The sequence below is a fragment of the Ranitomeya imitator genome, chromosome 3 (genome assembly GCF_032444005.1).
Source record: "Ranitomeya imitator isolate aRanImi1 chromosome 3, aRanImi1.pri, whole genome shotgun sequence".
Classification (NCBI taxonomy): Eukaryota; Metazoa; Chordata; class Amphibia; order Anura; family Dendrobatidae; genus Ranitomeya; species Ranitomeya imitator.
In genome coordinates, this window is record NC_091284.1 from 824,510,240 (window position 1) to 824,533,981 (window position 23,742).

Genomic DNA, 23,742 nt, shown 5'->3' on the forward strand with positions numbered 1-23,742 from the left:
ATATATATATATATATACACACACACACACTAGCTGAAGAGCCCGGCGTTGCCTGGGCATAGTAAATATCTGTAGTTAGTTATAGCACCTCACGTCTCTTATTTTCCCATCACATCTCTCATTTTCCCCCCTCACACCTCTCATTTTCTCCCTCACTCCTCTCATTCCCCCCTAACACTTGTCATTTCGACCTCACATCTGTCATTTTCCGATCACTCCACTATTTTCCCTCACTCCTCTCATTTTCACCTCACACCTTTATATTTTCACCTCAGTATATACATGTTTGTCATCTCCCTTATATATAGTATACATCTGTATGTCATCTCCTGTATATAGTATATACCTGTATGTCATCTCCCCTGTTTATAGTATATACCTGCTGTGTCATCTCCCCTGTATATAGTATATACCTGTATGTCATCTCCTTCTATATATAGTATATACCTGTATGTCATATGCTCCTGTATATAGTATATACCTGTATGTCATCTCCTCCTGTATATAGTATGTACCTGTATGTCATCTCCTCCTCTATATAGTATATACCTGTGTGTCATCTCTCCTGTATATAGTATATACAGTGGGGCAAAAAAGTATTTAGTCAGTCAGCAATAGTGCAAGTTCCACCACTTAAAAAGATGAGAGGCGTCTGTAATTTACATCATAGGTAGACCTCAACTATGGGAGACAAACTGAGAAAAAAAAATCCAGAAAATCACATTGTCTGTTTTTTTTTAACATTTTATTTGCATATTATGGTGGAAAATAAGTATTTGGTCAGAAACAAAATTTAATCTCAATACTTTGTAATATATCCTTTGTTGGCAATGACAGAGGTCAAACGTTTTCTGTAAGTCTTCACAAGGTTGCCACACACTGTTGTTGGTATGTTGGCCCATTCCTCCATGCAGATCTCCTCTAGAGCAGCGATGTTTTTGGCTTTTCGCTTGGCAACACGGACTTTCAACTCCCTCTAAAGGTTTTCTATAGGGTTGAGATCTGGAGACTGGCTAGGCCGCTCCAGGACCTTGAAATGCTTCTTACGAAGCCACTTCTTCGTTGCCCTGGCGGTGTGCTTTGGATCATTGTCATGTTGAAAGACCCAGCCACGTTTCATCTTCAATGCCCTTGCTGATGGAAGGAGGTTTGCACTCAAAATCTCACGATACATGGCCCCATTCATTCTTTCATGTACCCGGATCAGTCGTCCTGGCCCTTTTGCAGAGAAACAGCCCCAAAGCATGATGTTTCCACCACCATGCTTTACAGTAGGTATGGTGTTTGATGGATGCAACTCAGTATTCTTTTTCCTCCAAACACGACAAGTTGTGTTTCTACCAAACAGTTCCAGCTTGGTTTCATCAGACCATAGGACATTCTCCCAAAACTCCTCTGGATCATCCAAATGCTCTCTAGCAAACTTCAGACGGGCCTGGACATGTACTGGCTTAAGCAGTGGGACACGTCTGGCACTGCAGGATCTGAGTCCATGGTGGCGTAGTGTGTTACTTATGGTAGACCTTGTTACATTGGTCCCAGCTCTCTGCAGTTCATTCACTAGGTCCCCCCGCGTGGTTCTGGGATTTTTGCTCACCGTTCTTGTGATCATTCTGACCCCACGGGGTGGGATTTTGCGTGGAGCCCCAGATCGAGGGAGATTATCAGTGGTCTTGTATGTCTTCCATTTTCTAATTATTGCTCCCACTGTTGATTTCTTCACTCCAAGCTGGTTGGCTATTGCAGATTCAGTCTTCCCAGCCTGGTGCAGGGCTACAATTTTGTTTCTGGTGTCCTTTGACAGCTCTTTGGTCTTCACCATAGTGGAGTTTGGAGTCAGACTGTTTGAGGGTGTGCACAGGTGTCTTTTTATACTGATAACAAGTTTAAACAGGTGCCATTACTACAGGTAATGAGTGGAGGAAAGAGGAGACTCTTAAAGAAGAAGTTACAGTTCTGTGAGAGCCAGAAATCTTGATTGTTTGTTTCTGACCAAATACTTATTTTCCACCATAATATGCAAAAAAAATGATAAAAAAAACAGACAATGTGATTTTCTGGATTTTTTTTTCTCAGTTTGTCTCCCATAGTTGAGGTCTACCTATGATGTAAATTACAGACGCCTCTCATCTTTTTAAGTGGTGGAACTTGCACTATTGCTGACTGACTAAATACTTTTTTGCCCCACTGTATCTGTGTGTTATCTCCCCTGTACATAGTATATACCTGTATGTCATCTCCTCCTGTATTAGACCGCGTTAACACGTTATTTGCTCAGTGTTTTTACCTCAGTATTTGTAAGATAAATTGGCAGCCTGATAAATCCCCAGCCAACAGGAAGCCCTCCCCCCTGGCAGTATATATTAGCTCACATATACACATAATAGACAGGTCATGTGACTGACAGCTGCCGTATTTCCTATATGGTACACTTGTTGCTTTTGTAGTTTGTCTGCTTATTAATCAGATTTTTATTTTTGAAGGATAATACTAGACTTGTGTGTATTTTAGGGAGAGTTTAGTTTGTCAAGTTGTGTGTGTTGAGTTGCGTGTGGCGACATGCATGTAGCGACTTTTGTGAGATGAGTTTTGTGTGGTGACATGCGTGTAGCAACTTTTTGTGTCAAGTTGCATGTGACAGGTTAGTGTAGCAAGTTGTGTGCAGCAAGTTTTGCGCATGGCGAGTTTTGTGTGAGGCAACTTTTGCATGTGTTGCAAATTTTGTGCATGTGGCAATTTTTCCGTGTGTGCAAGTTTTGCGTGTGGAGAGTTTTCCATGAGGTGAGTTTTGCACTTGTGGCGAGTTTTGCGTGAGCCTAGTTTTTGCATGTGGCGAGTTTTGCGCGTGACGAGTTTAGAGCGGCGACTTTTGTGTTTCGACTTTTATGTGGCGAGGTTGGTGTATGTGTGGTGAAATGTGTGCTGAGGGTGGTATATGTGTTCAAGCACGTGGTAGTGTGTGGCGCATTTTGTGTGTGTGTTCATATCCCCATGTGTGGTGAGTATCCCATGTCGGGGCCCCACCTTAGCAACTGTACGGTATATACTCTTTGGCGCCATCGCTCTCACTCTTTAAGTCCGACTTGTTCACATCTGGCAGCTGTCAATTTGCCTCCAACACTTTTCCTTTCACTTTTCCCCCATTATGTAGATAGGGGCAAAATGGTTTGGTTAATTGGAACGCGCGGGGTTAAAATTTCGCCTCACAACATAGCCTATGGCGCTCTCGGGGTCCAGATGTGTAACTGTGCAAAATTTTGTGGCTATATATATTTCCCCCCCCCCCCTCAGATTTTGCTTTGGAGTCTGCAACTAAACGCACAACGATTTTTTTTCTAACACTTGTGGATTTTCTATTTTGTTTTTTTTTTTTGCAAATGATCCTCTCCAGAGTCTTCTTCCTTTGCTATGTGCATATGTTGTATTTTAAGAAGTTTTCAGGGCAGAACTTGAGAAGAAAGTGGCTGACACAAAGTCTTTTTGCTGAGGTTGTTGAGTAAATTGAGCAGAAAACAAGTTATCTGGAGAGTTTTCGCTCCAAAAAACGCCTAAAAAACCAAAAAAGAAAACACGTATGCAAATAAGCCACTGGGAGAAAACACTTCAAATCCTCCTCAAAAATAAGAAAACTTTTCAAAAACATGGGCGGTTCAGCTCCGTTTCCTCTGAAAAAAAAACTCAGCAAAAAGACTGTGTGCCCATAGCCAGTCAATGCATCAAAAAGTCTTGGAAAATGCTTCTGCGAAGAATATAGGAGATATTACATGTCAATAACCTTTTTTTATCTGGGATTATTAAACCCCCTTCAGCGTGCAGCGGTATGAGAACACCTAGCTCAGTACGGGGATGGGGGGCTGGGAGATGGTCAAATCTCAAAAGGCTGTGAGCGAGATCTCACTAACAGAACACCCATGATTTTATGAGGAGAATATGGACTTAGTGGACGTTCTATCCATACATTGGGGTTTTGAGATCTCTGGAACGGACCGAATACATCCAAGGTTTCAATCCGTTGTAGCACTAAAGGGTGGGGAGATAAGTAGAATGGCTAGTAGGAACCTGATAGTAAAGATCTGTTCAGTCTCGACGCATATTAGGGGCCTGGCTGGATCCGATGGCGCCAAAACTGCCTCCCTAAGACAGTCTTTTAAAGGAGTTATGACCCATCTTAGGTTTTGAAGTCTAGGCAAGGGGGAGGGGACTTAGGTTCAGCCCAGAGTGCAGGAGGGGAGTGACCCAATGGGGATAAAGGCTAGTGCATGGCCATGTGGTCTCTCTCTGTTATGCATGTAGTTCACTTAGAAAGGAGTCACTTTGAGTAACCTGCTGTGAAGGAGCTAAGAACCAGCTGTCAGCCCATGCCCCTTGCGGCCCCACGCATATATGGTCAAACCCTAAACTGGTAATTGACATCATCAATCTGCTTATAAGTTTTGTACTATCAATATTGTATATGTATAACCATCGTATATATAGTGTAGTGTTCCCGTAAGGCGATTAAATATATAATTTATCCTTGGGATGTTTTTTTATCTCGATCCACACGTCAGTTTCTCGGTTTAACTTTCCATGCTACCAAGGCTGGTTTCTGGCCCAATATAAACCAGTAAACAGACCGGGCTTATATCTAACGAGGAACTGGTGTCTGTCCTAAGGGCTGGCAGGGCTTTGAGCGAGTGTGGTGCTACATCAGTGACTGCGTGGGCCACATCCTCTCACTCCCCATCGGTGTAACACTTTACCAAGCTGACCATACGTGTCCTCAGGGGGTAAGGAAGATCACGTTGGTGAAAGTGGGGAGGCCGCACTATGTGATCCTTCTGGCATAATAGTGACTTCAGACGGGGTGGTGAGGTGCGGGTTCCTCACAAATAGTGGCAGCGGTGGGATTCTAGTGCCAGCCTTCACAGCTTCTCATTCATGTGCATTGGAAATCCACTCTGCTGTTCCTAAGAGGAGTTCCTGTAGGTTTTTCTTTCTTTCTTTCTCTCTTTCTTTCTTTCTTTCCCCCCTGAACAGATTTTGAAAAACGCCTGGTGTAAAAGAGAAAGTGCATGTACACTTCTTCTGAAAGAAACCTCTGCAAACTAGACAGTCGAAACTCGAGGATGTGTCAGGGAGAAGAAGAAAAAAAAAACACACCTTTTAAAGGCTACATGCACTCAGCGTGTTTGTCCAGGTGGAATTCAGCCTGGAATCTGCCTGAAAAAAAACCCCGCAAATAATGAACATAATGCACGACCGACAGCTTTGGCTTATAAAACCTGATGTGTTCCCCGGCATCTAAAGCTACGTTCCCAGGAGGAGCTTTTCATGTTGCAGATTTTCTGCACCCATTAAGTAAAATAGGTCACTTGCATTTTTTCAAAAATATGCAGCAAAAAAAAAAAAAAACACCAAAAACACATTGTAGAAATAGGGCTCATTCACACATCAGTTTTTCACATACGAGTGCTAGAAGTGTTTTTCCCGGATAGCCCTTGTACCTATGGTAGTCTATGGGGCTGTTCACATGCTTGGAATTTTTTGGAGAAGAAAGTGATCTCTTCAAAATCCCGGAGACATGTACGACATGGATCCAAGCCTCTGATCAAACTCTATGTCTGATACAAGAAATCCCAGTTTTCAGCGGTGTCGCGCGCTTTGCCATTAAGGCTATGTGCACATGTAGGAAAAGACGTGCAGAATTTTCTGCACAAAATCCGCATCTCCTGGCAGAATCCGCAGCCGCGGATTTGCCGCGGTTTTTATGCGGATTTTCTGCGGTTTTTGCCACTGCGGAATTTTAAACATGGAGGGGTGCAGAAACGCTGCAGATCCGCAGAAAAAAAAGTGACATGCACTTCTTTGAAATCCGCAGCAATTCCACACAGCTTTTTTTTTTCCCATTGAACAACATTATACTGTACATCACAGTGCGGATCTGGGGGGTTTCTGCGCGGAAAAATCCACATCATGTGCACATAGCCTTACACGTCCTCAGTAAAGTATAACCTGCAGTTTTCAGCCATTTTTTTTTCTTTCCCCATTTCTAAAATCTGCGATAAAGCTGCCACTTATTTGCACAATTCGGAGAGGATTTCCCGACAAATTTTTAGCAATGCATGCACATTTACCCTAATATTAAATTCAAAAGGTATGCCCACAGAATACAGGCTGCTGTAAGTGGCACACATGACATGATATCATTGCACTGCCCGCAGGAGCAGTCACCCAGCTTTCCGCGGACCCTGCATGCCTTACACTGACTTCTAGTGCAGAGTTATACCGGCCTCCCCTCCTCCACCAATTTTACTGTTACCCCGCTGCCAAGAAGAAAAAAAAATGCTAAAATCATCAGGACTTGTCGCAGAGTTCACCTCGTCTCCTCCATTTCCCAAGGAAACAGCTGGGATCGGGCACCGGGTGACCTGGGGATCACGAATGAGTCGAGTGCTCAGCCGGATCCGTGAACAGGATCTCGAGGAGAGCAATTTATGGAGATCACACATAATCGTCATATATTGGACAACACGACCTATCCTCTAACTCAGTGTTCTCAGGGCATGCTGGGAGTTGTAGTTCTTGCAACGCCAGTGATTCATATAGAGCGTTCAGCACTCAGAAACCTAACATTTCCCCACAGCTGAGGGTTTGCAACAATTGTATCCAGTCGAGACAAAACTCTGCACACAAGAATGCGTTACAATGTATCAGCACAGATAAACTGTATCAGTCTAGAACCCTCAGGATTTTATGCAGAAATTTCCTGAACAAAACCGGACGTTTTCCGCAGGACATCTGCATGCATTTTTTGCGCGGTTTTGTCGCAGATTTTTCCAATAAATAGCGGAAAATCCGCAAAATTAATGAACATGCCGCGCATTTTTCCGCAATGCGTTTTTATCGCGGAAAAACGCAACATGTACACAAAAATTGCGGAATGCATTAAAAATGATGGGATGCTTAATGTATACGTTTAAGCGTTTTTTTGGCACTGTACACATCCAAAAACCGCGAAAAATCTGGAACGTGTGCACATACCCTCACTGTTTCGCTCACAGACAGCAGAAAATTGGAATAAACCCACAACTGGGAGAACTCTTTGCTGGGTATGGCTTCTCATAGTCACTGACAGCAAGCAGAGATCTTTAAAACTATGAAGAATCGAAGGAGGCCAATTCATCAGACAGATTTTCTGGCGTATAAGTTTTGCAAAACCTTTGACTTTCTTGATGTGGGGTCTGAATTCATTTGAAGGTCCGATTTCAGATCCCGAAAATGAATGCTGGGCTCTGCTGCAAAGCACGGTTGTCCTGAACTTATTTATTTTGCAGCGATTTTTCAGCCAATCTCTGATGATTCCGCACTTATAACTTACGGGAGCACATCCGTGTACGGATATATTTTGGGCAGTAATGCGCCTCAGGCTGCTATAATCTAGCAGTATTCAGTTATAAGAAGGAAGGCCGGGGGTCTCACCCAGCAGCTCCCCTTGAACTTTTCAACCTCAAGAACAGAACGCGGCTGCCGTAATCTCGGGTTCTCCTCGGGATATGCAGATCAATCCTCGCTAAACACTTTTATTGATGCGCACTTTAAAAATGCTTAAGCTACAGCACAACAAAGGAGGCTTCATCCAACGTCTCTCCGAGGGATCATACATACAGTTATGGCCAAAAGTATTGACACCCCTGCAATTCTGTCAAATAATACTCAGTTTCTTCCTGAAAATAATTGCAAACAAATTATTTGGTATTATTATTTTCATTTAATTTGTTTTAAATGAAAAAAACACAAAAAGAATTGTCCTAAAGCCAAGTTGGATATAATTCCACAGCAAACATAAAAAAGGGGGTGGACAAAGGTATTGGCACTGTTCGAAAAATCATGTGATGCTTCTCTAATTAGTGTAATTAACAGCACCTGTAACTTACCTGTGGCACATAACAGGTGTTGGCAATAACTAAATCACACTTGCAGCCAGTTGACATGGAATAAAGTTGACTCAACCTCTGTCCTGTGTCCTTGTGTGTACCACATTGAGCATGGAGAAAAGAAAGAAGACCAAAGAACTGTCTGAGGACTTGAGAAACCAAATTGTGAGGAAGCATGAGCAATCTCAAGGCTACAAGTCCATCTCCAAAGTCCTGAATGTTCCTGTGTCTGCCGTGCGCAGTGTCATCAAGAAGTCTAAAGCCCATGGCACTGTGGCTAACCTCCCTAGATGTGGACGGAAAAGAAAAATTGACAAGAGGTTTCAACGCAAGATTGTGCGGATGTTGGATAAAGAACCTCGACTAACATTCAAACAAGTTCAAGCTGCCCTGCAGTCCGAGGGTACAACAGTGTCAACCCGTACTATCCGTCGGTGTCTGAATGAAAAGGGACTGTATGGTAGGAGACCCAGGAAGACCCCACTTCTTACCCCGAGACATTAAAAAGCCAGGCTGGAGTTTGCCAAAACTTACCTGAAAAGGCCTAAAACGTTTTGGAAGAATGTTCTCTGGTCAGATGGGACAAAAGTAGAGCTTTGTGGGCAAAGGCATCAACATAGAGTTTACAGGAGAAAAAAAAAGAGGCATTGAAAGAAAAGAACACGGTCCCTACAGTCAAACATGGCGGAGGTTCCCTGATGTTTTGGGGTTGCTTTGCTGCCTCTGGCACTGGACTGCTTGACCTTGTGCATGGCATTATGAAGTCTGAAGACTACCAACAAATTTTGCAGCATAATGTAGGGCCCAGTGTGAGAAAGCTGGGTCTCCCTCAGAGGTCATGGGTGTTCCAGCAGGACAATGACCCAAAACACACTTCAAAAAGCACTAGAAAATGGTTTGAGAAAGCACTGGAGACTTCTAAGGTGGCCAGCAATGAGTCCAGACCTGAATCCCATAGAACACCTGTGGGGAGATCTAAAAATGGCAGTTTGGAGAAGGCAGCCTTCAAATATCAGGGACCTGGAGCAGTTTGCCAAAGAAGAATGGTCTACAATTCCAGCAGAGCATTGTAAGAAACTCATTGATGGTTACCGGAAGCGGTTGGTCGCAGTTATTTTGGCTAAAGGTTGTGCAACCAAGTATTAGGCTGAGGGTGCCAATACTTTTGTCAGGCCCATTTTTGGAGTTTTGTGTGAAATAATCAATGTTTTGCTTTTTGCTTCATTCTCTTTTGTGTTTTTTTCATTTAAGACAAATTAAATGAAGATAATACCAAAAGAATTTGTGATTGCAATAATTTTCAGGAAGAAACGGAGTATTATCTGACAGAATTGCAGGGGTGTCAATACTTTTGGCCACAACCGTAGGAGCCGCTGAGCAAACATTACTCGCCAGCACGCACTGGGATACAGGCCACCAAATCTGAACACAGCCAGACTAATAGAGAATCCGCCTACTGCAGAAATACTGAAAATCCCAAGTAGCATGGGGAAAAAAAAAAAAAAGCACAACTGCAGTTTGCCAAAATGTACGAGAGTAAGCCAAAATCCTTCTGGGAAAGTGTCTTGTGCACAGATGAGACCAAGCAAGAGCTTTTTGGTAACGCACATCATTTTACTGTTTACCGAAAACAGAAAGAGGCCTACAAAGAAAAGAACATAGTACCTACAGTCAAATATGGTGGAGGTTTAAAGATGTTTCGGGGCTGTTTTGCTGCCTCTGTGCAAGGCATCATGAAGTCTGAAGATTACCAAAGGATTTTGGGTGGCAATGCAGTGCCCAGTATCAGAAAGCTGGGTTTTCATCCTAGGTCATGGGTCTTCCAGCAGGACAATGACCCCAAGCATGCTTCAAGAAGCCCCAAGAAATGGATGGAAACAAAAGAGTTGGAAAGTCCTGAAGTGGAAGCAATGAGTCCAGATGTAAGGCGCCTTCAAATATGAAACCTGGAGCAGTTTGTGATAGAAGAGTCGCCCAAAATTCCAGCTGAGAGGAGTAAGAAGCTCGTTGATGGTTATAGGAAGCGACTGATTGCAGTTATTTATTCCAAATGGTGCAATCAAATATTAAGTGGTGTTAAGGGTTTGGTGTGAAATTATTTCCAATTTGCCTTTTTTCAGATTTTTGTTTTGTGTTGTTCCAATACACACACGGGAAATAAACATGTATATATAACAAAACATGTGTTCTGAGAAAAATAGTTACATTTTTTTTGTAACAATTCCAAGGGTGCCAACAATTTTGGCCATGGCCTCCTATACATTCTTTACACTGCAGGCTGTATCCAGAGCAATGTGCAGAATACAAATAAGGTTTAGACTCTAGAGCGGCCAGTTCTCGCTTTTGATTTCGTTTACACCCTTCCTGTCCAACAAAAAAGGGTGGAGATCACCTGTAACAGTTAAGATTTACTTGGGGCTGCCAGTAATCCTTCTGGATGATCTCCCGTCTCCTGGTAGCACTCATCATTTCCATGGAAGAAGATGCCGTTGGCCCCTGTGAATCACCCTTTCCTTCCCCAGATCCTCTCCTGGGTCTCGATCGTACACACCAGCAGCGCAGCAGCCCTCCTGCAGATACAACTCCCAGCATTGACGTTTCACTAAAGTCACTTTGAAAACATGATGGGAGTTGTAGTTTCATTATCAGCAAGATAAATACAGTTTAGAGAGGTCATTCCTGCTCTCCCAGGTCCTAGAACAGGCAAGTGAATGGTGCTGAACCCGGCTGACCAAACAGCAGAGTCTGTCATTCAGGATTCTAGGAAAGTTGGGTGACTACTCTGGGTCTCCATTTCTTAATGGGGAAGTTTGGAATACAAAAGGAAAAAGAAAAAAAAAGGAAAAAGAAAAAAAAAGTCAAAACCCATCTTAAAAACCTTGACCTGCCTTTATTAAGCATCCAGTACTCAACAGATAGTCCATTCAGGTGTCTGGAAAAGCTGGGTGACAACAGGTCACTGAAAAACTGGAAGTGCTGGTACAGTAGGCTTCAACTGGTCCCTTTAAATAATAGATCATCCCTCCCATACTGGTTCACACTGGGCACGTTCCCCTCCCCGATCACATGCTTAATACATTCCAAAAATCCGAGAGCAATTCTGTTTTTATTTCTCCAGAATTCACACCTCCTCCTCCTGCTGAAATAAGAGCTTAAAAAAAAACAGAACAGAGAAAGACCTAGACACGGGCGCCGCTGATCACACATGCAGGCCCCGATTCATCATTTGCAGATTTTGTTTTTGTTTACAGCCACGTTTCTTTTTCACCTTGTGATGTTCGTTGACGTCATTTGCACTAAACTCTTCAAAATAGCGCGCACGGGTCACGAACTTTGCACAGATCAAATATTTGTGTCTAGGATCTTTTATGCATCGTTTTAGAGCAAAAGGAAAATGTTCTGCCAAAATGTCAGAAAACTACCCCACCCTCAAAAAAAACAAAGAGAAAAAAAAAACCTGCCCACAATGGGAAACAGAAAAAAAATTAAAAGCACAAAAACAAACAAAAAAAAAACAAAAAACAGATACAAACACAGTAATGAATTTGTTCCATAGTTAGAGCTTTTTCCGGAATTCAGCTGAAACATTGTAACTGATCACATGATTCTGATACAATGTTTCATCTCACTCTTAGCATCTGGAAGAATTGGTCATCCTGTGCCTCCTGGTTCATGAACAGAACCCCAGAGCTGCAGTGATAAAGACACTGGCACAAAACAAATAAGGAGCAATGAGTGGTCCCGGGGTAATGGCAGCCACCGATATGGGTCCCAAAAAGGTGGTGCCACATTGAGCACCCACCCTCAGTGCACCTTGGTTGAGAATTCCAGGACTGATAAGATGCCTTTAAGGAGCAAGATAAAGAAGAACTCACTGAGATGTTGTACCAACTAAACGCCCACTTAAAGGGGTTGTCACGGAAGAAAAAAAAGCCTGCTTTCTTCCAGAAACAGCGCCACCCCATTCTCAGGTCGTGTGCAGCATTGCAGCTCCATTCACTTCAATAGATTTGACCTCATTTGACCATCGCATAAGTGCACCATCAGCTTTTTCTCGGTTCTTTATGGCATAACCCAGCTTTCCTACAGCACTGATGCCACAGCAGAAGACGTATCATGATATACGCTGTCTAGGTGCTAACCAAGATTACAGCTGCCATAAAAGTCACTCCGCTTTCCCAGATTCCTGAATGGCAGATCAGCTTATACATACTGCAAGACCTGCTCTGCTTGTGTGTAGATGGAAAAAAAAATGTCTAAGAATTGCCATTCTGACCTCTAGGAAAGCTGGGTGACATTATGATCCTACATTGCATCAGTCTGTACATTCAGAAGTGTAGGAAAGCTGGGCGACAACTTATGCATGAGCTATACCGCTCGTCACCCACCTTTTCTTGGCTTTGGAATGGCAAGTCAAATTAGAAATACTCATACCTGATCTGCGGTACGCCCATTCTGGACTCTAGGAAATCTGGGTGTATGAATGACAAGATGTCACCCAGCTTTTCCTTGCTTCTGAATAGCAAATTCACTTATATACAGTCATACACTTTATACATCAATTCAGACTGTCCAATTAGTACATGATATGGCCATAAAGGTTGTCACCCAGCTTTTCCAGGCTCCACAATGATGACGAATTACGTATGAGCTATAATAGTGGTCATTCAGCTTTTCCACTCCCCTGAAGGGGAAGTCAGCTTACACACAAACTCTCTGCTCCTGCATAGCTGCACACTGTCCATTCAGTGCTCCGGGAAAGCTGGGTGACCCTTCTTATGAGCTTTATTTTGCCATAAAGGTTGTCACCCAGCTTTCCCAGCCACAGATAAAAGGTTTAATCACTGGAAGGAAAGGGGGGGGAGGTAGGTTTGTCATTAAAAGGATGGAACTTTCCTCCAACAAAGCGAACCAGTGCATGGCAGCAACATCCGTAGGGCACAGCCTCCTCCTGGCAGCGTCCCCCCCCCCCCCCGCAGCCAGCCTGGCACTGAGCTCTGCAGCGTCACCTTAAATTATCCCTGGCAGCTTCCATTTTTAGCAGCAGATAATCCCTGCGGAGCACGTGGATCGCCAGCCCTGAAAACAATGGGCCCTGGTGTGGGCACAGCGCAAACAATTTATAAGTATACCCCATGCCCAGTATGTGCCCCCCACACACGCCTGGCACCAGGCAAACACTGGCATCACCCAGCAGTCATACGATGGCAGCGTGGCACAGAGCACGGCATGAATATTAGCCTCAGGTCACTATGGCTGTGCTTGCTGTCAGTGAATGGAATCCTCCTTGTTAGGGTTTTGCTGCGGATCCGCAGCAGTTTCCCATGAGTTTACAGTACAATGGAAACCTATGGGAAACAAAAAACGCTGTGCCCATGCTGTGGAAAAAAAACGCGCGGAAACGCAGCATTTTATTTTCCGCAGCATGTCAATTCTTTGTGAGGAATCCACAGAGTTTTTACCCCTGCTCCAATAGAAATCCGCAGATGTAAAACTGCAGCGGAATCTGCAATAGAAAACGCGATAAATCCGCAGGAAAAACCGCAGCGGACCATTCTACGTGTGCACACAGCCTTACAGCCTGAGGTCTCCTGCACTGTAGCAGCTGAGGGTTTACCATCATTTGTATCTCATCTAGAGGATCCCTTTAAAGGCTTCCGATCACTGACAGCAAGCAGCGGTCCTGAAAACAGCCATGAATGGAAACACAAAAGCTGCAGAACTTGTGGGTGACTTGTGCCCAGCAACGTCCATTCCAGCCTCCTTCCAAGGGAACCAAAAGTACCAGAATGCCTTAGAAGAACTAGAAGTATCAACAAGTGTTATAGTTCTACAGAGAGGTGGCTGTGAGCTCAAAGAGGAACTACATCTCCCAGTATGGCCCCCTCAGCTGTTAGGACTCCTGGTACTTGTAGTTCCCCATTCAGACATTCTGGGAAGTATCTCCTGAGGACTACAAGTACCAGAAAGGCATGCAGAGACTTGTAGTTCCCTACACACACTCTCCTCAGATGTATCTGCTGGAGAACTACAAGTGCCGGGAAGACTAATAGCTCTAGGGGGGGTCACACTGGTAGTACAACCAACCTTGTAGAGAACTACAAGTACCAGATATACATGTTGAAAGCTATAGTTCTCCATGCACTGTCTCCACACGCTGGGCTGGACCTGCTGGAGAACTACAAGTACCAGAAAGGCATGCTGACACACGCAGTTTCCTATACACTGCCTCCACATGCTGGAGAGCTACAAGTAACAGACAGGCATGCTGAGATCTGTAGTTCTCCATTCCCTGCCTCCACATGCTGGAGAACTACAAGTAACAGACAGGCATGCTGAGATCTGTAGTTCTCCATTCCCTGCCTCCACATGCTGGAGAACTACAAGTAACAGACAGGCATGCTGAGATCTGTAGTTCTCCATTCCCTGCCTCCACATGCTGGAGAACTACAAGTAACAGACAGGCATGCTGAGATCTGTAGTTCTCCATTCCCTGCCTCCACATGCTGGAGAACTACAAGTAACAGACAGGCATGCTGAGATCTGTAGTTCTCCATTCCCTGCCTCCACATGCTGGAGAACTACAAGTAACAGACAGGCATGCTGAGATCTGTAGTTCTACATTCCCTGCCTCCACATGCTGGAGAACTACAAGTAACAGACAGGCATGCTGAGATCTGTAGTTCTCCATTCCCTGCCTCCACATGCTGGAGAGCTACAAGTAACAGACAGGCATGCTGAGACCTGTAGTTCTCCATACACTGCCTCCACATGCTGGAGAGCACAAGTAACAGACAGGCATGCTGAGATCTGTAGTTCTCCATTCCCTGCCTCCACATGCTGGAGAGCTACAAGTAACAGACAGGCATGCTGAGATCTGTAGTTCTCCATACACTGCCTCCACATGCTGGAGAGCACAAGTAACAGACAGGCATGCTGAGACCTGTAGTTCTCCATTCCCTGCCTCCACATGCTGGAGAACTACAAGTAACAGACAGGCATGCTGAGATCTGTAGTTCTCCATTCCCTGCCTCCACATGCTGGAGAACTACAAGTAACAGACAGGCATGCTGAGATCTGTAGTTCTCCATTCCCTGCCTCCACATGCTGGAGAACTACAAGTAACAGACAGGCATGCTGAGATCTGTAGTTCTCCATTCCCTGCCTCCACATGGTGGAGAACTACAAGTAACAGACAGGCATGCTGAGATCTGTAGTTCTCCATTCCCTGCCTCCACATGCTGGAGAACTACAAGTAACAGACAGGCATGCTGAGACCTGTAGTTCTCCATTCCCTGCCTCCACATGCTGGAGAGCTACAAGTAACAGACAGGCATGCTGAGATCTGTAGTTCTCCATACACTGCCTCCACATGCTGGAGAGCTACAAGTAACAGACAGGCATGCTGAGATCTGTAGTTCTCCATACACTGCCTCGACATGCTGGAGAACTACAAGTAACAGACAGGCATGCTGAGATCTGTAGTTCTCCATACACTGCCTCCACATGCTGGAGAACTACAAGTAACAGACAGGCATGCTGAGATCTGTAGTTCTCCATTCCCTGCCTCCACATGCTGGAGAACTACAAGGACCTGGAAACCTAAAAGCACAGAGGGGACTGTGCATGGTCATGGTACTGCTAGAGAACTACAAGTACCAGAAAGGCATGCCGACACCTGCAGTTCCCCAACCACTGCCTCCACATGCTGGAGAACTACAAGCACCAGAAGGCCTAGGAAGGCCGGGGGATTGACATGCTATTGCAGGAGAACTACAAGTATCATGAAGCTTAGCAGGGCTATGGGTGACAACTACAAGTCCCAGCCCTGGTGGGGGCGGCCATGCTGTCTCCGGTGGTCCCCCGGCGGGCTGGGGCTCACACTCACCCTGTGCAGGTGTCCGGCAGCGCTGGTGCCCGCCGTCCGGGTGTGCGGAGAGCTGCGCTCCGTGTGACCACTGCACCGACCAGGCTGTCCTCAGCCAGCAGGCCCCGCCCCGACTCTCCGCCCACAAACCACGCCCCTCCCCAGGCTCTTAAAGAGACACGCACCCCTATCCATGACACGCCTAAAACCTTAAAGGGACACGCACCTCAGAGGGGATGGTGTCACCGTCACCCATCTCAGCAGCACTGATGTAGGAGCAGCGGATTTATCACATTTATCAATGACATAACCTCCAGTATTCACAAACTGTTTATTATTATTATTATTATTATTTTATTTATTTTTGATAAGTGTTTTCTTGGGTTTCATTTATAAATGGTTTTGGTTTTTATGGTGTTCATTGTACTGTACCACTTACTTGCAAACATGATACCAAACCTGCATATTATTATTATTATTATTATTATTATTATTACTATTACTATTTTTAAGGCTTAAAAAAAAAAGAAGACATTTGTAAAAGAAAGGAAATTGGTCACCGTTTTCCCTATTGGTGGAGCTGAGTTGGAGTTTTTATTGATATCCTTTTTGGGGCACATGTGACTTTTTGATTGATTTTTGTTACTTTTTATTTAGGGAGCTAATGTTTGCTCTTCCGTTAATTTTTTTCTTTGCGGCATTTACTGCACAAGTTGAATCATTTGATATTTTCATAGACTTTTACAGACGTGGTGACGCCACATAAGATTTTGTAACTATTTCTAAAAGGAAGTGACATAAAACTTTATATATATTTTAAATATTTGTACATTGCATCCTCCTGGGTGTGATTTCTTCTCAGTATAACTACAGCTGCTCTGTGAAGACCTCAGAGGTTTGTGTGAGAATATTAGCGATAAAACTGCAGCGCCCCAGGGTCCTGGTCATTGCAGTAATGTTATTTTCCTCTCGGGAAGAGTGATGCTACGTTTGGAGGCAAAGAAAGACAACTGAATCCAGGTATCACAAACACGCAACACATTTCGCACTCCTGGCCACCAGGGGGAGCTGTGCTCCTATTTATTAGAGCACTCTTCATACTTAGGTAAAACTGGTGGTCTGGGGAGGAAGTTAGGCAGTTGCTGGCTGAGCTTTGAAGGAGAACTGTATTGTAGAGAGGGTGAAGAAGTCGTAGCAAAGGAGTGGATATCAGAGGAGTTCTGCCCTACACAGGCTGCCTCCTTCTGAGGCGCAGGATCCCGGTAGCCGGGACACCGAGGGAGTAACGACCATTATGCCTTGCTCCAGAGACCAGCAGGACAGCTAATTTCACGTTACCTGCCCGCCCTATACCCAGGAGGCAAGGTGGCACCGCTTAGAGGCTGGGGCATGATAGAGTCCCTGTAAAACACCTCAAGCCACCAGTCATATGGCTTTGTCCTATCCATCTGGGGGACAGAAAGAGAGATAACATCTACAACAGTTGTGAGCACCTTATGAGACGCTTAGCAGTAAGGTACTACAACACCCAGGCGCTAGAGGACGGCTACTGATTTCTACCTGGATAAGGGGAATCTGGATTTGCCTTTGGACCGGCCGGACTCTGCCTGCTCTGTGGTCTGTGCTCTGGACTGTGGATGCTGAAGTCTTCAGTAAAGGTAAAGAGTCTGCAACCTTGTGTCCTCGTTCTTCACTGCACCTCTCACCATCCACCATCTACACACCGGGAAGCCCTGGGGACACACTTCACCTGTGGGAAGGTATACCATCTAGCTGCCACAACATCACCCCAGCGGACCCCTTAAAGCAGCGTCGGTCACCCTGACCGAATACCACAGGTGGCGTCACGAACATTTCCCCTTTAAAGACCTTTCCCTTTTACACGGACGTCCCAGGGCCACGTACCGGGTCAGCCGCCGTGACATCCCCCTGTGAACCGCAGGACCCGGTACCGAGTACCCCACGGCCCTATGGGGGCGCTCCAAAACAGCATCATGAAAACCAATGAGCCGACCAGACAAGTCAAGGATAAAGTTTTGGAAAAAATTTAAGCAGGTGTAGGTTATAAAAAAAAAAAATAGTCCAAGTTCTGAACACTGTTGAATCCATTATCTAAAAATGGAAGGAGTATGACACAATGTAAACCTACCAAGACATGGCCATCTACCCAAACTGACATCCCAAGCATGGAGAGCAATAATCAGAGAAGTAACCAAGACAAGAGGCCCATGGTCACTGTGGAGGAGCTGCAGAGATCCACAGCTCAGGGGGGAGACTCTGTCCACAGGACAACTATTAGTCATATACTCCACAAATCTGGCCTTTATGGAAGAGTGGCAAAAAGAAAGATATTTTTAAAAGCCATAGGAAGTCCTGTTTGCAGTTTGCAAAAAGCCATGGAGGGGACACAGAGAGCATGTGGTAGAAAGGGCTCTGGTCAGGAGAGATGTTTTTGGGCTAAATGAAAAACGCTGTGTGCAGCGCCCCAGAGTCCTGGTCGTTGCAGTAATGTCGCTCTGCCACTAAGGGGAGTGATGTTATGTCTGATTGCACTAAAGGAGTTCACCTGACCAGGTATCACCAGCACACATTACACTTCACATTCCGGCCACCAGGGGGAGAAAAAGGCACTATGTATTAGGCCACTCCTCACACTGGTAAAACTGGGGGTTGGATAGGAAGTTAGCAGAGAACGCAGCCTGGGAGAACTCCAGGGAGGACCTGTCAAGGGTGGGTTCCTGACAGGGGCCTAGCAGAAAGAGTAGAAAGTGGAGGAGCCGCGCCTGCACTACCTTGCGGCGGTATCCCAAGGAAGGACATGAAGAGAAGGATATTGTGGAAAAGTGAGAAACGAGATCAAAGCACAAAGGAGAGCCAGTAGGAGTCGTGCCCTGAGAACAGCAACATCCTACTGAGGCGCGTAGCCGGTGACCGGAACACCGAGGGAGTAACTGACTTCAAGCCTTACTTCAAATACCGCAGGACAGTTAATTATAGGTTGGCTGTCTACCTTACATCACCTAAGAAGACATAGGGGGCAACGCGTGGAGAGGGGCATCTCTAGGGTCCCAGAATAGCTCCGAGCCTTCCCGTCAAACGGGTGCGTCCTATCCAGATAAACTTGGGGGACGGAGAGAGAGAGAGAAAGAACGAACACAAGAGTTGTGAGGACTATCCCGAATGCTCAGCAGGGAAGAACTACAACACACAGGCGCTAGTGGTAGGCACTGATTTCCACCTGCAAAGGGAACTCTGGATGTGCCTTCGGACCGACCGGACTCAGCCAGCCCTGTTAGCAGTGCTCTGGATTGCGGACCCCGAAGCCTTCAGTAAAAAGGTAAAGACACTGCAACCCTGTGTCCTCGTTATTAACTGCGCCTTGCACCACGCACCAAACTACTGGGAAGCCCTGGGGATATACTTCACCTGTGGGAAGGTATACCATCTAGCTGCCATTCCATCAACCCAGCGGACCCCTCAGCAGCGTCGGTCACCCTGACCGACTACCACAGGTGGCATCACGAACCCTTGACAAACTACCATTTCCCCTTTTATTGGACGCCCCTTAGCAGGGTCACGGACTGGGTCCAGCCACGTGACAACCCTAGAACTGAGACAGAGAGGACCAGTACCGAGTAACCCGCGGCCCTGTGTCTGGGGGCGCTCCACTGTGTATGTATCAACCTTAAAACACCATACCCACTGTCAGACATGGTGGTGGCAGCATCACGCTGTGGGGTGGTTTTTCTTCAGCAGGGACAGGGAAGCTGGTCAGAGGTGATGGGAAGATGGATGGAGCTAAATACAGGGCAATCCTGGAGGAAAACCTGTTAGAGGCTGTAAAAGACTTGAGCCTTGGGGCATAGATTCACCTTCCAGCAGGACAACGACCCTAAACATCCTGCCGGAGCTACAAGGGTTTAGACCAGAGCATATTGACGTGAAAATTGCTGATCTCAGACGTCTCCATCCAATCTCACTGAGCGAGAAGAACGGGCAAAATGTCACCTCTAGATGTGCAAAGCTGGAAGAGACAGACCCTAAAAGACTGCAGAAGGAATTGCAGGCAAAGGTAGTCGTAAAAAGTACTGACTCGGGGGCTGGATACAAATGCACGGAGCAATGTTCAGATTTATATGAACAAAAGAGAAAAAGTTCACGGGGTATGTAGACTTTTTAAGGCAGTGTACGAGTGTGTATATACTGTGTATATAACGAAGGAAGGAAGGGGTTAATGCCATGTGTTACAATAATCAGGTTCCGATCTATCTTCAGGTCTGAACCCGCTCCCATGGTCACATCTCTACGATGCACAGGATGAAGGGGCCGCTGTGACCTTGGAGCGTTGACCTTGGAGCACAGCGCGGTGATACAATACCATCGTTTTCACAACAAGCAGCTGCCAAAAAATGTTCTCTGTAATCCCCATTGTCCTCTGGGAAATCAGACTCTTCCTTCCGAATTGTGACGCCAATGTCCCGACTGTTAGGTTTACCCCCTGCATCGCTAATAGCGGGGGGGAGCGCAGCCCCCATAATCCTACAAAAATCAAGAAAAATCCAGGGATTTATCTACATTTCATGTGAATTTTTTTTTTTTTAAGAATTCATGTCTTTTGTTTTATTGGAAAGCTGAGAGCAATCATTACAGATCACTCAGCTTTCCTGAAATCCGGAATGGCAAATCTGCAGGAAGGATAAATACGCTGACTTGAACCAGCAGATGACATGGCTCCCCAAACCATCACTGATTGTGGAGACTTCACACCAGACCTCAGCAGCTTGGATTGTGGCCTCTCCACTCTTCCTCCAGACTCTGGAACTTTGGACCCCTGACAACAGTCCGGGTCTTTTTCTCCTCGGCCCAGGTGAGACGCTTCTGGCGTTGTCTATTGGTCATGAGAGGCTGACACAAGGAATGTGACACTTGTAGCCCATGTCCTGGATACGTCTGTGTGTGGTGAAGCAATGACTTCAGCAGTAGGGTTGAGCGAAACGGGTCGAACATTTTCAAAAGTCGCCGACTTTTGGCAAAGTCGGGTTTCATGAAACCCGATCCGACCCCTGTGCGGGGTCGGCCATGCGGTACGCGACTTTCGCGCCAAAGTCGCGTTTCAATGACGCGAAAAGCGCCATTTCTCAGCCAATGAAGGTAAACGCAGAGTGTGGGCAGCGTGATGACATAGGTCCTGGTCCCCACCATCTTAGAGAAGGGCATTGCAGTGATTGGCTTGCTGTCTGCGACGTCACAGGGGCTATAAAGAGGCGTTCCCGCCGACCGCCATCTTACTGCTGCTGATCTGAGCTTAGGGAGAGGTTGCTGCCGCTTTGTCAGAAGCAGGGATAGCGTTAGGCAGGGTCCATTAACCACAAAACCGCTTGTGCTGCAGCGATTTGCACTGTCCAACACCACCCTCGGTGTGCAGGGACAGTGGAAGTTTTTTTTTTTTTTTTTTTTTCCCCTCAGCGCTGTAGCTCATTGGGCTGCCCTAGAAGGCTCCCTGATAGCTGCATTGCTGTGTGTACGCCGCTGTGCAAACCAACTGCTTTTTTCAAAGCACAAATCCTCTTGTTCCTTCCTTTCTGCACAGCTATCTTTTTTGTTTGTCCACACTTTTTATTTCATTTGTGCATCAGTCCACTCCTTATTGCTGCCTGCCATACCTGGCTGAGATTACTGCAGGCAGGGAGATAGTAGCTGCCTGCCATACCTGGCTGAGATTACTGCAGGCAGGGAGATAGTAATTGTAGGACATTCCCTGTTTTTTTTTTTTTTTTTTTTTTGGTGGGAGATTAAGATTGGCAATTTGGCATTTCTGCTAGAGTGCCATCCCTGTGTGTGCCATCTCTCTCACATAGTGGGCCATAGAAAGCCTTTTCATTTTTCTGTATTTTTTTTTGTGGGGTGTATAAATTCTCCCTGATAAAAATACAGTGGGAGATTAATATTGGCCTTTGGGCTTGTGTGCCAGTCCTGAGTGTGCCATCTCTCTCACAAATAGTGGGCCATAGAAAGCCTATTTTATTTTTTTTGGGGTTTTATAAATTCTCCCTGAAAAAAAGGGAGATTAATATTGGCCTCTGGGCTTGTGTGCCAGTCCTGAGCGTGCCATCTGTGCCAGCCCTGAGCGTGCCATCTCTCTCACAAATAGTGGGCCATAGAAAGCCTATTAATTTTTTTTTTTGGTTTTATAAATTCTCCCTGAAAAAAAGGGAGATTAATATTGGCCTCTGGGCTTGTGTGCCAGTCCTGAGCGTGCCATCTGTGCCAGCCCTGAGCGTGCCATCTCTCTCACAAATAGTGGGCCATAGAAAGCCTATTTAATTTTTTTTTTTGTTTTATAAATTTTCCCTGAAAAAAGGGAGATTAATATTGGCCTCTGGGCTTGTGTGCCAGTTGTGAGCGTGCCATCTGTGCCAGTCCTGAGCGTGCCATCTCTCTCACAAATAGTGGGCCATAGAAAGCCTATTTAAATTTTTTTTTGGTTTTATAAATTCTCCCAGAAAAAAAGGGAGATTAATATTGGCCTCTGGGCTTCTGTGCCAGTCCTGAGCGTGCCATCTGTGCCAGTCCTGAGCGTCCCATCTCTCTCACAAATAGTGGGCCATAGAAAGCCTATTTTATTTTTTTTGGGGGTTTTATAAATTCTCCCTGAAAAAAAGGGAGATTAATATTGGCCTCTGAGCTTGTGTGCCAGTCCTGAGCGTGCCATCTGTGCCAGCCCTGAGCGTGCCATCTCTCTCACAAATAGTGGGCCATAGAAAGCCTATTTATTTTTTTTTTTTGTTTTATAAATTTTCCCTGAAAAAAGGGAGATTAATATTGGCCTCTGGGCTTGTGTGCCAGTTGTGAGCGTGCCATCTGTGCCAGTCCTGAGCGTGCCATCTCTCTCACAAATAGTGGGCCATAGAAAGCCTATTTAAATTTTTTTTTGGTTTTATAAATTCTACCAGAAAAAAAGGGAGATTAATATTGGCCTCTGGGCTTCTGTGCCAGTCCTGAGCGTGCCATCTGTGCCAGTCCTGAGCGTCCCATCTCTCTCACAAATAGTGGGCCATAGAAAGCCTATTTTTTTTTTTTTTTGGGTTTTAGAAATTCTCCCTGGAAAAAAAAAGGGAGATTAATATTGCCCTTTGGGCTTGTGTGCCAGTACTAAGCGTTCCATCTCTCTCTCTCTCTCTCTCAGTCAGTGGGCCATAGAACGCCTATTTTTGGTTTTATTTGTTTTCTAAATTCTCCCTGAAAAAATCATTTTATTTTATTTGGTTTCTAAATTCTTCCTGATAAAATCACATTTTTTTTATTATTTTTTTTTCTAAAGTCTCCCTGAAAAAAAAAAAAAAAACAGTGGGAGATTAATATTGGCCTTTCTGCTTGTGTGCCAGTCTTGACTCCTGGGTGCGTCATCTCTCAGTCAGTGGGCCATAGAACGCCTATTTTTGGTTTTATTTGTTTTATAAATTCTCCCAGAAAAAATCATTTTATTTTATTTGGTTTCTAAATTCTTCCTGATAAAATCACATTTTTTTTATTATTTTTTTTTCTAAAGTCTCCCTGAAAAAAAAAAAAAAAAACAGTGGGAGATTAATATTGGCCTTTCTGCTTGTGTGCCAGTCTTGACTCCTGGGTGCGTCATCTCTCAGTCAGTGGGCCATAGAACGCCTATTTTTGGTTTTATTTGTTTTCTAAATTCTCCCTGAAAAAATCATTTTATTTTATTTGGTTTCTAAATTCTTCCTGATAAAATCACATTTTTTTTATTATTTTTTTTTCTAAAGTCTCCCTGAAAAAAAAAAAAAAAAACAGTGGGAGATTAATATTGGCCTTTCTGCTTGTGTGCCAGTCTTGACTCCTGGGTGCGTCATCTCTCAGTCAGTGGGCCATAGAACGCCTATTTTTGGTTTTATTTGTTTTATAAATTCTCCCAGAAAAAATCATTTTATTTTATTTGGTTTCTAA

At 45.0% G+C, this 23,742-nt stretch overlaps 1 protein-coding gene across 3 annotated transcripts in view; it reads right to left on the reverse strand.

Moving 5' to 3' along the window:
- LOC138671321 (glycerophosphodiester phosphodiesterase domain-containing protein 5-like) overlaps positions 1–15,920 on the reverse strand; it is a 223,757-nt gene extending 207,837 nt beyond the window's left edge. For 2 of the 3 annotated variants that reach the window (XM_069759409.1, XM_069759408.1), the window contains exon 1: positions 15,805–15,920. The gene's annotated coding sequence lies outside the window, so the exon portion shown is untranslated. The remainder of the gene's footprint in view (positions 1–15,804) is intronic. The other variant, XM_069759410.1, reaches the window with a different exon arrangement.
- Positions 15,921–23,742: the final 7,822 nt, after the last annotated feature.